At 48.5% G+C, this 14,345-nt stretch overlaps 1 protein-coding gene across 2 annotated transcripts in view; it reads right to left on the reverse strand.

The window, feature by feature from the left end:
• Kcnh1 (potassium voltage-gated channel subfamily H member 1) overlaps positions 1-14,345 on the reverse strand; it is a 375,946-nt gene that overhangs the window by 6,035 nt on the left and 355,566 nt on the right. The gene's annotated exons all lie outside the window — the stretch shown is intronic.

The raw sequence follows: 14,345 nt of genomic DNA on the forward strand, positions 1-14,345 counted from the left end.
GGGCGGGAGACTCAAGAGAATAGAAGGCCAGGTCTGGCAGAGCTAAAACTTAAAAGATCCCTCTATAACGTTATGCCAACGGTAAACAACTATCTGGGGGGACCCTCTGGGGGGACCCGCAGCCAAGTCCCGCAGTGTGCACAAGACTCTCCGCCCTGTCTTCATGCGCAGCCTCTAAGTGGTGCATGGAGCTCCAGAAATGCAACTTCTGTGAGTCGTCGCCCATGCTGGGGTGGGCTCTTCAGCCATGCAGCTGCCTTTGAGTTGCCCATGCTTGCAAGCACCCCTCGCCCAGCTCTGCGTGTAACCCAATAAACTCATTGGTTCAGCAGAACTGGTTTTGGTGCAGTCGTGCTTTAGTCTGTCACCTGTGCCCTTTCTATGATAAACAGACCTGTGCTGTGTCTCCCCAGAAATAGTTTCATGTGACAGTGGCAAACAGTAAACATGACCTCGAATCCATTCTCGTAATGGTAATACACGATGTTTGGGCAGAGCTTTGCAGTTCATGGGCACTTTAATATTGCTTCATGTATTCCTTATTGCAAGGTCATTAGGTCACACATTATCTCCAGTTTAGAGATGAAGACACCAGGGTAAGAGTGGCTGAACATCTCATAATAGAGCAAGTTGTCTATAAAGGACTTGGGCTCAACCCATTGAATCCCAGATCCATTAGATAGACCGACGACAGATCCATCTACAACAATATTTCTTTCCTGCATTGGCAAGTCCAAAAACAAGACTCGGTCTGGCTCTGGCAACACATAAGCCGTCAACCCTGTGTGAAGCAACCCAGGATAGGTTTCTTTGACATGAGTGCTGCTTTGAGGACCAAGGGTACAGGAGAGAAGCTTATCCATCGGCCCCATCTGGAACACCTTGTACTCTGTGCCAAGCAGACCCTGAACTTGCCCTAGGACTTGGCACAGGCTTTGGGTCCCGGAGAAGCACACGTGGCAGTGCATCAGGAGCGTGGTTTTGCGATCAGACAGACAGACAGGTCCCGGCTCTGACCCTCACCTCCTGATGTCACACGTGGTAGTGTATCAGGAGCGTGGCTTTGTGGTCAGACAGACAGACAGGTCCCAGCTCTGACCCTCCCCTCGTGCTGTCAGACACCATAGCTTCTGATCTTGGCTTCCTCCCTCAAGTAGGGGAAGTCTGCTTTCCATACCAGTAGAGAACTGACATGAGCAGCCCTGCCCAGAAATGCGGAACCCTACTAGACATGACTCCCTCTCCCCACAGGACCCTAGCCAGCACTCTCAGATGGCAGCACTCAGCATATTTCAGATAGCACCAACTAACGGGTCACTACGCAGGCCAGCATGGAGGACTCTGAGACACTCACATCACTCGATGCTAGTGGTGAACTAGCATCCCATGTCATAGCAGACCGGAGGCTGACACGTCCGGTGCCAGTCAAAGGTCGAAGCCCCTGTCACTGGATGGCTTTTCCTCAAGGTCGCTGACAGGTAGGTGGGTGCCAGATCGTCAAGCTACTTGCATGGGTCACCACCGGGCAGCACTTCTCCCACTTCTTCCCTAATCTGTCCTTGCCTTTGGATGTAAGTCCCCTGGTTCGCCTTTTGCCGGCCTCAGCCCTGCTTCATGAGCAGTCTAGACCTTAGATCCAGGCCAGGGGACCTGGGAGGATCTTGTCCTCTCTTAGAGGTCCAGGGAAACCCCAACTCCAGAAGGGTGGTGGGTTGGTGATAGCAAAGCTCCCTCTTCCAAGAGCTCTGGGACAGGTGACTGGCACTGCTTTGCCCCTGTGCACGCGGCTCTGTACTCTCCAAGTCCCGGAGCCCAGAACCAGCTCAAACAGCACCTCCTCAGTGAAGCCTTCCCTGGTCGCACTGAACTCCCTCCCTTCTCCCAGGAGACAGCCCCCTGCGCTCACCGTGCTCCGCTGTCTCCTCATCCTCTAGCTTGTGTCCCTGTTTGTGGAGATGGCGACTGTGTCCTCCCTGCTTACACCCCTTCTGGCAAGGGAACAGAAGGATGGTAGGATGCAGAGAAAGCACATGAGAATGCGAATGTGCCTAAAATTGATGATGGCTTTTAGAACACACCACTCTGGCTGCTGCCTTGTATTTCTGCAACGTATTTGATTCCTTTCTTAAAATATTCACCTCCCCCAGCCACTTGTGCCATTGAGCTAGGGCAAGTGGGTTTCTCTAAGGTGAGTGGGTTTCTATGGGTTAGTGAGCTTCTATTCCTTGTGAGCAACAGTTCCTGAACCAGGGGTTTCCATCCATATCTATCCCCTCTGAAAGCTCTCTGAGAACTCAGAACAGTTTCTGTGTGCATCATTTTAAATTTTATATTTTAAATGTTTACTTTCGTCTGCTCTAAGACAGCTGGTATATATTGTCTGTTTTGTCCACTATTCCCAGTGGGGTATCTAGGGCCCCCTCAATATGTATTTATGGTACAAATGAATGGAAACAGGTAAGTATTAGAAACCAAGTCAGTGGGAGAGTGCCTCTGGCTTGGGATCATGAAATCACAGAAGCCACCATGTTATGACAGGAGGGTCTTGGCCTAGAGCCCACATGTATGTGCCTTTGTTAAATCTCCACATCAGCAAAAATTTTGAGGCTTGAAATGAGCTGTCCAGGGAGTGGGGAAACACGGCATCACAAAACCTATCTGAAAAGCTCTGCAACAATTGTTCATGTAGGTTTACATGGGCGTAATGTGCATCTGTGATGGGTTCACGGGGAGGGTGGCTATACCATCCACTGTGCTCTCCTGCCTCCAGCCATGCTGGATGATCTCAGGTCAGTCTCAGGACTAACCCAGGCATCATATTTGGATGTTAGTGGGCAGCCCAGCACTCCTGAGGCCTAGGAGGAGTGGAGGTCTCCAGGGCTACAATGCCTCTTTTGATGCTTCTCAACATCTTCAGTGTCCTCATTCATGAGGTGACCAGAGGCTGTCCACATAGACATCACTGTCTTAACCAACGGGTAAGGGAGCCAAACTTCCTACCCTGAAGCATGTCTGTACTCCCCCTTAAAAATCCAGCATCCCTTCCCCTAAGGGACCAGGCCAAAGGAGGTCTGGCAGAGTCAATGTGGCCTAGAAGCTCTGCTGCTCTGGGGTCACAGTCCCCTAGGGCAGGAATGTGCCTTCGCAATGGTGGGCAAGACCCCTAGTGCCATTATCCAGGAAGCCTTCTGTACAAAATAAGTGCTGGTTGGAAGCATGACTGCTTAGTGCCCTCAGGCTGCACAAGGCTTTGATAGGTGCTCTTAGGGGAAACTGGTTTCCACCCATGCGTTACAGTAGGAGTTCTCAGAGCCTTAGCATGCAAAGGTGCCTCATGAATGTCTAAGAGAAGACACAAGATTCAGCATGGCTGAATCTTTAAAATGAGTAGTGTTCCTCCAGAACTCCTTCTGCATGCGGTAGAAGTATGTGCATATGTGGGATGAGGCTCCCTCTGTGTTGGGGCATGGTTTCCTGTTCCATATTACATGGTACCTTCTAACTTTATTGCTGAACAGCTTGGGATATGGGGCCTCTGTAGATGAATTGGATCTCCAGTGAATGAGCCTTCATTGGTCAAAACTCTAAGGCTTGGCTAATAGGGTCTGCATGATGTGGTGTCTGCTCAACTTGTCATGCTGGACAAGTTCAGGTCTTAGCAAAAAGACCAGCTCAACTTTTTGTGGTGGATGATGGAAAAGGGCAATAAAATAAAATAAAATAAAATAAAATAAAATAAAATAAAATAAGACAATGAAGTAAAAAAGCCCAACTCGCTTTGCCATGTGAGGGCCATGGAAAGGAAGTGATCTAGATGTCCTCCTAAAATCTGTTCAGATGTTTGTGGTCTGCTGGGGAGAAGAGAGGTATGCAGGTAGATTTATTCTATGCACAACAGACTCCTGAAAGGTAGTGTATAAAATAAAATCCTAAAGAACTTCATACTGACCTCACAGTGATTTCATCATCTCCATCTGACTGATTTTCAAACTCTTACATAAACTCTGACAGCTGGCATTTAGGAACAGCTCTGAGACTGACTTTAATTTTTATAATGAAGATAGCTATTCCCCTGTATGAACTTGGATCTTCCTGGAGAAGACAGAAGAAGAGCCTGGATGGGGACTCTGAAGACTGGAGGGCCTGTTTCAGCCCATGCCTGGCCAGGCCCCAAGCAAGCCAGCTTGAGCCTGCTCTCCTTGTAGGACAGCCTCATCCTATGTGACCCATCAGCTCAGTACCAGAATTATTTCTATATCATCTGTTGGGCTTTGTTGTAACAATTTCTATGGCCCCAGAACTCATTCTGGAACTCACTGTGAGACTACACCCACAGGTTGTCCAGAATAAGGTCAATGGTTTTCATGATGTAGGTCTGTGTTCGTATGGCGCTTTGTAGCTTGTTCCACATACTCACGTGCATTATCTCATTGGACCCACATTTCTGTGAAGCATGCAGGGATTTCCAGGCCAATTTTATAACTGAGAGACTTAAAGAATGACCCTCTAAGGGTCACAGTCAGAAGTGTGACTTCAGGATGTGGGCCAGCTTTCTCCTTCTCATCAGGGACCTTGAAGGGCCATACCAACTGGGGGCTGCTGTGGTCTGGATAGAGGTTGTCCCAGACCCTTGAATTCTCCACTGGGAAGGCTCAACCCTGGAGACAGACTACCTCTCTGTTCCCATCACGCGCCCAGGCAAAGTGAGAAGATATGTCCAAATCCCTTCTGGGTCCATCCTGCCCGTAAGGGCCTGTTCTCTTCTGTCTGATGTGATGGGCATGGGAGGCCCGTGGTGAGTGGAGACCGAAGATTTATTGCAATGTGAGGGATGGACAGAGGGTGTCTCCAGGGATGGGCATTGTTCCTTATTCACCCATCTCAGCATTCCTCTGGGGTTGAACCAGCAGTAGCCTTGAGCCAAGAACCATTTCATAAATGGCCATTGAGCTAAACAGAATCAACACTACAATTCTTAAGCTACAATTTCTTTCTGAGTAACTATTTTAAACTTTGTTTTGAAAACCAGTCCCTCTGGGGTCTGAGGTGAGGCAGGACAATCAGTTTTCTGTAGCCCAGCATCCCTCAATCCTAAGTCCTTGTAGAGGGACAGCTAAGTGTGGTCCAGGAAGAGCCTCAAGGTCACTGAGGATGAGGGCCCCAGGAGTACAAGTAGAGGAAAGGCAGGCCTGGGAGGAGAACAGACCACCGGGCCCTCTGATGCTGTGAGGTGGGGGCTGGAACACGGACAAGGACAAGCTACCTAAAGGAGCTTCCACTGCGAATGACAGTACCAACCTATGTCAGCTTTCAGCACAAATGAGGATGACTAAAGTGTGAGTCACAGAAAACTATGAAGAAACATAAAGAAGTTATCCTGTCTTCTATCAAATTCAGACACATGTCCCCAGCTTGAAGCACTCAGAGAGCAACAGAAGAGCAGACACTCGGGGTGGTCCCTACGTGTCCACTGAAGGCCATTTTGTGACTTCCAGCTGGCCATATCCTTGGTTGGATGGGATGGATGCTTCTCAAATCTGGCTGTGCCTCAGATGCACCTGGAGAGTGGTACCTCCAAAGGAACTCCACCAGTGACAGGCACAAAACCAGCCTGTACAGTAAGCTCTCAGAACCAGCATCTGAGAACCCCAACATTGATGACTGTGAGATCACTGCCCTCTGTTGTCCTGTGTGTGAGTTTTTCCTCATGAGGGAGAGGAGCCACAGTCCTTGCCAGCCCCACATGGCAGCTCTTATCTGCGCCCACACTCCCAACCCCTCTGCATTGCTACCTGGGACTTTGGAAGGGATATCCAATGAGTCTTTCAGCCCTTGGTCTCTGAAGGGTTACTAAGAATGGTGACAAGCCCTACAATCACTTGTGGGTCCTTTTTCCTTGTCTTGCACAAAATGTTGGTTCACCAACTGGATTGTGGCACACAGCCAAGTAAAAATATAATGAGCACTTGCTGCCTGTGGCATCCCATGCAGGGTAGAACTCTGTGACAATGGGGAGCCTGTCCTCCTGTCCTCCTAGGGCTGGAGTCCATGCTGGCATTGGCTCAGGCCATATTGAGTAACAGAACATCACCAGGAGGACGCAGTCTCACCCTGAGATCCTTACAGGCCCTAGTGATGTATACTTCAGAAGCAGCCTTCAGAGGCTCTTCTTATAAAACTTATAAAACTCTCCATCATAACCCTGCCTGGTTTTATGGCAGAGCATAAAACATGAAGATTAATGTACTGGACCAGTTAAACTGAAAATATGGAAAAATAAACTAGATGGGCTGATAGGAAAAAAAAGTAGGTAGATTTAGCTTTTGGAAAGGCCACCTCTTAACCCACTCAGCGTTTGGAGGAATAAAATACTCCATTTGTCCTTAAGCAGCATCTTGGACATGTGACTGCTAGAGGGGCCCCCGAGGGTTGCAGGACAGCCATGGTGAGCCGAGCCCAGATGAGGCCCCCACATCTAAAGCTGGGCAGGATGAGCTCAGCCCAGGCCTGCAGAGGTGCTGGGCTCTGGAGACAGATGGACCAACTCACAGCTCAAGCAGCCAGATGAGTGTGAGCACAAGTCCCAGGAGCCACTTGGAGCAGGGCAGTCTGCAGGCGTCAGTTTCTGCATCTGTCAGAATGGATAATACACTCAGTCCCTAGAGCCTTTGAAAATGACAGCGGTATTATATAAACTCTTAAGAATAGGGACTGATGGTCCATAGTTTCTCAGTAAAGGTAAATTTTGTTATTTGTGGGGATGACGCTTGCAGTGATTCTAGGATGAGCTACAATTAGGATAAAAGGTGAAGGATTTAGGCGAGGGTGTTCCACACAGGGCCTGGCACATGCCCAGACCCCATATGCCTTCCAAGGCAGAACAGTGTTTCTGGGAAGGCAGTCCTGGTGGGAGGGGCTGCTTGTGGGGAATGATCATGGACAGTTGCCATCTCATGCCACCCTAATGGCAGCCCTAAGAGGTGGGCATGGTCACTGTTCTCATTGTTCCAAAGACGCATGTGTGCCATGACGACCTAAATCCAAGTAGCCATTCTCTGCCCTGCCCATATTCTAGGCCATTTTGCTTAGAGAATTAATGTCTTGGGTTTTTAGAGAGAAGTAAAGCTTATCTCAGGATATGCCAGTCACATAGCTTACCTAAGTCTCTAAGTCCATCACTGTGATCGCTAACTTTGATTGTCAACTGAGGCCATCAGTTAAGCCTGCCTTTGAGAGTGTCTGTGAGAACACTACCAGACGATTAATGGTGGGGGGAGGGGCAAGATAGATCCTAAATGTGGCCATCAACATGCCACAGGCTAAGATCCGGGACTGGAAAAGAACAGGCGAGATGCCAAACGACTGCCAGCCTCCCTTTCTCTGCTGCCTGGTCCACCTTGTGCTCCTGCAGCCGCCCCTCCATCATGCTGTGTCTTCCCGGCCTGGACAGGCTGCGCCCTGAGGTCACAAGCCAAACAAACCCTCTGTCAAGTATTCTGTCCTGGTGACAAGAAGGCTTCTAACATAATCAGTAGTGTCTCCACACAACTCAGGGGCAGCACCCGAAAGTAGAGACACTCTGGCCTAGGAGAGTGGTGCAGTCAGGTTCGCATTGCTGGCAGAAATCACCCTACCAAGAGTAGCTTTTGGGAAAAAGGGCTTATTTCGGCTTATAGACTCAAAGGGAAGCTCCACAATGGCAGGGGAAAACAACAGCATGCACACAGGGTAGAAATCACCCCTGGGCCAACATCAGGTGGACAACAGGAACAGGAGAGTGTGCCAAACACTTGCAGGGGAAACTGACAATACACCCAAAAGCCCACCCCCAACAATACACCACCTTTAGGAGGTCTTAATTCCCAAATCTCCATCAGCCAGGAACCTAACATTCAGAACACCTAAGTTTATGTGGAACACGTGAATCAAACTACCGCATTCTGCCCCTGGCCCCCATAAACTGATAACCATCCATGATGTAAAATGCAATGCATTCAGTCCAACTTTTAAAGTCCCCATATTTTTTAATGAATCCTAATGATGTTCAAACATCCTCATAATCCAAGGTCTTTTAACCGAGTCATAGCACCCCCCCAAAAAAAAAAATCCCTCCAAATCCATAATGGTACAGAATAAACATTCACACAGTGAAAGATGGCACTGGGCATAGCAAAGCAAAGAAATACTCAAGCAATACAAGATTTAAACAGGGCAAACACCAAACTCTGTAGTTCCAAGGCCAATAACTCTAGCCAGTGACAACTCTCCAAGTCAGATAATCCTAACCAGCAACAAGTCTCTGGAGTTTCAATTCCACCCCTCCAGTTAGGCTACTCACAGTCCTGAAAAACTTCACATGGGGTTGGCAGCTTTCCTTATCAGCCATCTTGTGGTCCCAACATCTCCACTGGGTCTCCAGTGCAACCTATGGACCTTCCTCAAGACTCCACAGGGTCTCCATGCAAGCATCCAGCAAACCTGCTTCACACTGTCCATGGCCATTTCCAAAACACAAGGCCACATTGCAACTCAATGACCCTCTCTTTCCTGCATTTATTATACTCCACAATACCAGGCAGGGTGCCAATTTGTTAATCCTGAGGGGAATAAAGCAGACTTTGAAGAACAGGACACTCCTTGAGCACTTAGGATCCTTCGAAAGAGTTTACGTTCTTCCTGTTGCTCCAGTTGTAGGTCTCTCAAAGGTTGTAATCTCTCAATTGCAGCTGAACGGGCAGCAGTACACCCAAACATTTTTCTTTCTGTGCCATATCCTTCTCCTCACACCTGCTCATTTCTAAGCAATGCAACCCTGCACAACTTCTCAGGACATGGGCATAACAACAAGCTTCTCACACAAACTGCTAGCCCAGTCCAGGCAAAGCTATTTCTCACCCTCATAATCCAAACCTTATAGTCCATAGTTCTTACTGCATTCAGGTCTTTCAATGCTGACCAGAGTAGTCCATCAAGCTGTACTTACAGCACTAAAAGGTGTCTCTTAGGCCAAGGTTTCAAATTCATCCACATTCCTTTTGAAAACCAGCCCCAAAAGACCAAAGCCACATAGTCAAGTATCTAGCAGCAAATAACCCCATTCCTGATACCAGCATTAATGTTGTAGTCAGGTTCGCATTGGTGGCAGAAATCACCCTACCAAGAGCAGCTTTGGGGAAAAAGGGTTTGTTTTGGCTTACAGCTTTGAGGGGAAGCTCCATGATGGCAGGGGAAACAACAGCATGAGCAGAAGGTGGCTATCACCCTCTGGCCAACATCAGCTGGACAACAGGAACAGGAGAGTGTGCCAAACACTGACATGGGGAAACTGGCTATAACACTCAAAGGCCTGTCTCCAACAATACACTACCTCCAGGAGGCATTAATTCCCAAATCTCCACCAACTTGGAACCTGGCATTCGGAACACCTAAGTTCATGGGGACACCAGAGTCACACTGCCACAGAGAGGCAGGAAGTCACGAAACTGCATTAAAAGGGAACGACCTTGGCCGGGTGTGGTGGCGCATGCCTTTAATCCCAGCACTAGGGAGGCAGAGGTAGGAGGATCGCCGTGAGTTCGAGGCCACCCTGAGACTACATAGTGAATTCCAGGTCAGCCTGAGCCAGAGTGAGACCCTGCCTCGAAAAACCAAAAAAAAAAAAAAAAAAAAAAAAAAAGGGAACGACCATCTGGCTAGTCACCCCTCAACAGGATGGAGAAGAATGATAGGCAGGAAGATGCTTGACCAGACAAGAGGAGCTGTGTGACCTGACAATGGGATTTTGGTTATTGCCATATCTGATATCCTCTGTGCAGGATGCTGAAGTCACCCAGTGACCCTGCCGGCCACTGGTGACCCCAAGGCACAACATGGGGTAGGAGGAGCAGGGATGCACAGGGGTCCTAGCGACGATCTAGGAAATCCTAGAGATCACTGGCTTTAGGTGGGTGGCTCAGGAGTTGCTCCCTCCCCCAACAGAGCCTAAGTGTTTTAGCTCAGAACCCATCAGAAATGACGTATGGTTGCACTATCCACAATAGCCAAGACATGAGCCCAGCCTAGAGATGAATGGATAAAGGAAATGTGGTATGTAGGCACAATGGAATTTTATTCAGCTATAAAGAAAATGAAGTTATGATATTTTCAGGAAAATGGATGGACCTGGAGAGCATTACATATTAGAGAAATAAGAACAAAATATAATAAGTAAAATGATATATGTATGAAATGTCACAATAAAAACCGTTACTTTCCATGCTGGCTAACAATTCATAAAAAAATAAAAATAAAAATCATGCTTTGTCAGACCTTGGGTGACATACTGTAAAGAATGACTTCATCTCATGTAAGGTCCCCTGGATTGTGGGTACTAAGAACAAGGAGGCGGACTGTTTCCCAGCGAGAATAGTCTTGCATAAGGAGAGGATCCAGGAAATGGAAGTGGCTTGTGCCTGGCTGCTGTTGCTACTTATTGGTGAGCCATCAACTCTGTTGCGTCTACCCTGCATAGACATCAGACTTCTGGTGTGGACTGAAGACCAGAAGTTCTCCAGAAATCCTCCAGGCCTTCAGTGCCAGACTGGGACTGTTGAGGCCTCCAGCCTCAGGTCATAGGCTGATGAGCTCCTGGGTTCTCAGATTCTTCAGGGCCAATGAGTTGATGATGGCAGGTCCCATGTTGGTACCCAGACCTAGTGCTGCCTCTCTCACAGAGGCTGCTGGGCTCCATGGCTTGGAGAGGGGTGGCTGAGGTGAGACAGCACTCTCCTTGTCCTGGTCATTCTCCTTCCTCCCTGTGACTGGACAGTGTGTCATTAACTTCCTGCTCCTGTTGTGCTTTCCCTGCCATGTTTGACTCTGCCCTCCTCACCACTAAGTCAAAACACATGCCTTCCTTCCCTAAGCTGCTTTTGGTCATGTACTTTGTCCCAGTAGTGGAAAAGTAACTGCTACAGGTCATGACATGAGATGCAGGGCTGCACACGCTTCTGCTGCTCAGGGGCTGTACCCATGATTTCCTTGAAGAGACTCAATCAGAAGGCAAAATTCAATGAAAAATATCAAGAGAAAGGTCAGAGAAGAGGGCATGGTGACATTAACAGGTAAAGCAATGAGCTCAGTGTCCCTCAATTACAGGGGCTAGTCAGGGGCTGCACTCACAGAAGGAACCCAGGTTACGTGACAATGACAGTGTTGGGCTCTCCTGGGCTGCAGGTGTCATCCTAAGCATTTCAACACACCATGGGACAGCAGCAATGGTCATCCATTATTCAGAGGAAGAGCCAGGCTGAGAGGGTGATGGTGAGGGCCCATGGTGACAGCCCTACCTGCGTCCGGCCTACACTATCCCATGGAGACCACACATCAGTGCTGCTTTCTCGTTATTCCCACCATGGGTAGAAAATGAAACTCGCTTTCCTCTTTGCCATTGTCCTAGCCTCCTGTGTTACAGACCCATATAAAGATTAATTCTGCAGGTAGGTCTCCACCCACACCTTCTGTATGTCTCTGAACTTGGGACTTTTCCTTTCCAAAGGAGGTTCTGTTCTCTGCTATTCTTGAACCCAATGTAAAGAGAACACTGTCCTCCATGGGCTGGGCATCTGGATGGGATGTGGAGCAGAATGCACCTGCATTCCCCACGCACAGTGATGTCATTTCTGCCCTGCTGTGTTAAGGGCCTTGCCTTCCTCATGCTGAGCATGTGGCCTTCATGTGTCACTGATCCAGTGGGAGAGACAGTCCTCCCCACCCACACCCGGTCAAAGGAGTTGTGTGGCCAGACCAGAGCCTGGTGTGGAATGAGACTGGCCATGAGGGTACAGGAATGGCCAAGAGAGAGCCCTGGCTGTGGAGCAAGAGTAAGGTAGGACTTCGGGGCTGGGTGGACCCAGGCAGCAGACAAAGCCCCTCCACATCACAGAAGGAGATGAGTGGGAACCCAGGAGGCCTGGAGAGAAGAGCTTCACAGTTCACAGCAGGCTGGACCCACATGCTCCTGAGTACCATGCCCCACTTCCCCAGCTCCTGTCCCCCAGCTTTCAGTGATATTTCCAAAACAGTTCCCCGAAGACTCCATTCTACACATGCATTTTTCATAGAGTGATTAAAATCAGCATAAAACATCAGATAAGTAAGGCCAGCAGTTGGGGCACAATTATTATTGATTTTGTGAATGTGGTGTCTGTCTGTCTGTCTGTCTGTCTGTCTGAGTTGGGCTTATTTCACCTAACATGCTGGTTTCCAGTTGGATCCAAATTTCTCTTAGCATTCTGATTTCTCTGTTCATATCTTTGTGATAATTGCCAGACAGTTCTCACTGGCCCTCATCTCCATGCTAGAACTTTCATCAAGAGAAGTCATTCTAAAGGGTATGGTTTTGGCCCAGGGAGTCCAGCACTCCTGGGAGGGCAGGGTGATGGTTAATATTATCAGTTTGAAGGACTTTAGAATCACCATAGAAACACACTGTGGTGGTTTGAATGTACATGTTGTCTCTCTTAGCCTTAGGTGTTTCGGATTAAGCTTCCTACTTAGTCTCCATCAGGCAGAGCCCTGCTGGAGGAGGTGTGTCACTGGGGCTAGAGCTTGAGTCCAACCCTACGAGGTGTGTAGAGAGCCAGCTTGCTCATGGTGGCTGGTGCTAACAGTGGTCTGTCTTCTATGGAAGTAAGCTGAAGTATGCTAGGTTTTTCTGCTGTGAAGTGTCCCCTAAAATCTGTAAGCCTGAAATAAAGCCTATCCTCCCATCAGCTGCTTCTGGTCCTGTGTTTGCCCAGCAATGAGAAGATGACTGCAACACGTGCCTCTGGGTATGTCTCTGATTTATGTCCAGAGGTTTAACTAAGGTGGGAAGACAAGCCTGGATGTGGACAGCTCTACTCAATGGGCTGGGGTCCCAGACTGAATAAAAAGAAGAATGGGAAAGGGGCATGAGCACTTATCTCTCCCTGCTTCCTGATTGTGGATGTACATGGCCAGCCATACCAGGCTCTCACCACCAGGCCTCCACTCCATGATGGACTGGGCTGCAGTTACCTTTGCATTGCTGAGACAAAACACCCAACCAAAAGCAGCTGAAGGGAGCAAAGGTTTTATTTATTTTTTTATTTATTTGGCTTATAGTCTTGAGGGAAGCTCCATGATGGCAGGGGAAATATGATAGAGAGGCTGCATATCACTTCCTTAGCAACAACAGATAGAAACAGCAGTAGGAGAGTGAGCCAGTCTCTGGGAAGGTAGGAGGGGGGGTCACTATCACGCCTCTAAGACCACCTCCAACAGCAGACCTCCTACAGCAGGGCTCCACCTCCCAAACTGCTGTCAGCTGGGGACCAAGCATCCAGAACGTATGAGTTTATGGGGAACACATGATTCAAGCCACTTCATTGCTTGCACACACTTTGAGCCAAAATAAACCCTTTCTCCCTTAGGTTACTTTTTCCAAACACTTTGTCATAGCAATGCAAAAGTAACTAATACAGCAACTAAGTGGGAGAGCTGTAGTGTGGCCCTGAGGGAAGCCCCTAAACCCGGGCTTATCTCATTTTCCTTCTGCCTACTTGCCAAAGACTTGGCCACTCTTTAGAGCAGGTTCCCAGTGATCAGGTTAAATTAGCTGGGACAGCCAGAGCAGAAAGCAGATGGTCCCAGCTGTCCCTCCCACCCCAGGAAGAGGTCCCCTTCCTAATGAAAACCAGCCAAGAAGTGAGCCAATTAAGGCACATTCAGAAGTGACAATCCAGACATCTTTCTATAAGCAATGGCTGCTATAATTAGGTTCTCATCCAAAGCCACCTGGAGCCACAGACACACCAGAGGCTGAACTCTGGCAGGGCTGGCACGTGACTGCTGTGTGTGTGGATCAGGAGCGTCAGTGCCACCGGCAGGACTCACAGGTGTCATCTCTCACATGTCCTGCAGAAGGCATAGGTGCCAGCCCACACAGACAATAGGTGACAGGCCTGTCAGACCCCAGGTTCATGTCTCCGTATACTGCTTTCCCCCTCTGGGCCCCAATGTCCTTATGTCAAGAGAATGGGCTACATGGAAAGTACAAACGATACATAAGAAGATAAGGAAATTTAATTAGATGAAAAATTTTAGTACAAAAAAGGGACCATAAGAAATGATGAAGATGGCTGGGGAATGGCTCAGCAATTCAATTCTCCAATACCTACGGAAAGCCAGGTGCACAAAGTGACACACAAATCTGAGTTTGTGTACATTGGCAATAGGCCCTTGGCCCTCTCCTCTCTCACCTTTCCAATAAACAATAAATGGTTTAAAAATATTGGAAACACAAGCCGTAGAGGAGGATTCCCGTTAACAGCTCACCTCAGTCC

Source organism: Jaculus jaculus, chromosome 1, assembly GCF_020740685.1.
Source record: "Jaculus jaculus isolate mJacJac1 chromosome 1, mJacJac1.mat.Y.cur, whole genome shotgun sequence".
NCBI lineage: Eukaryota > Metazoa > Chordata > Mammalia > Rodentia > Dipodidae > Jaculus > Jaculus jaculus.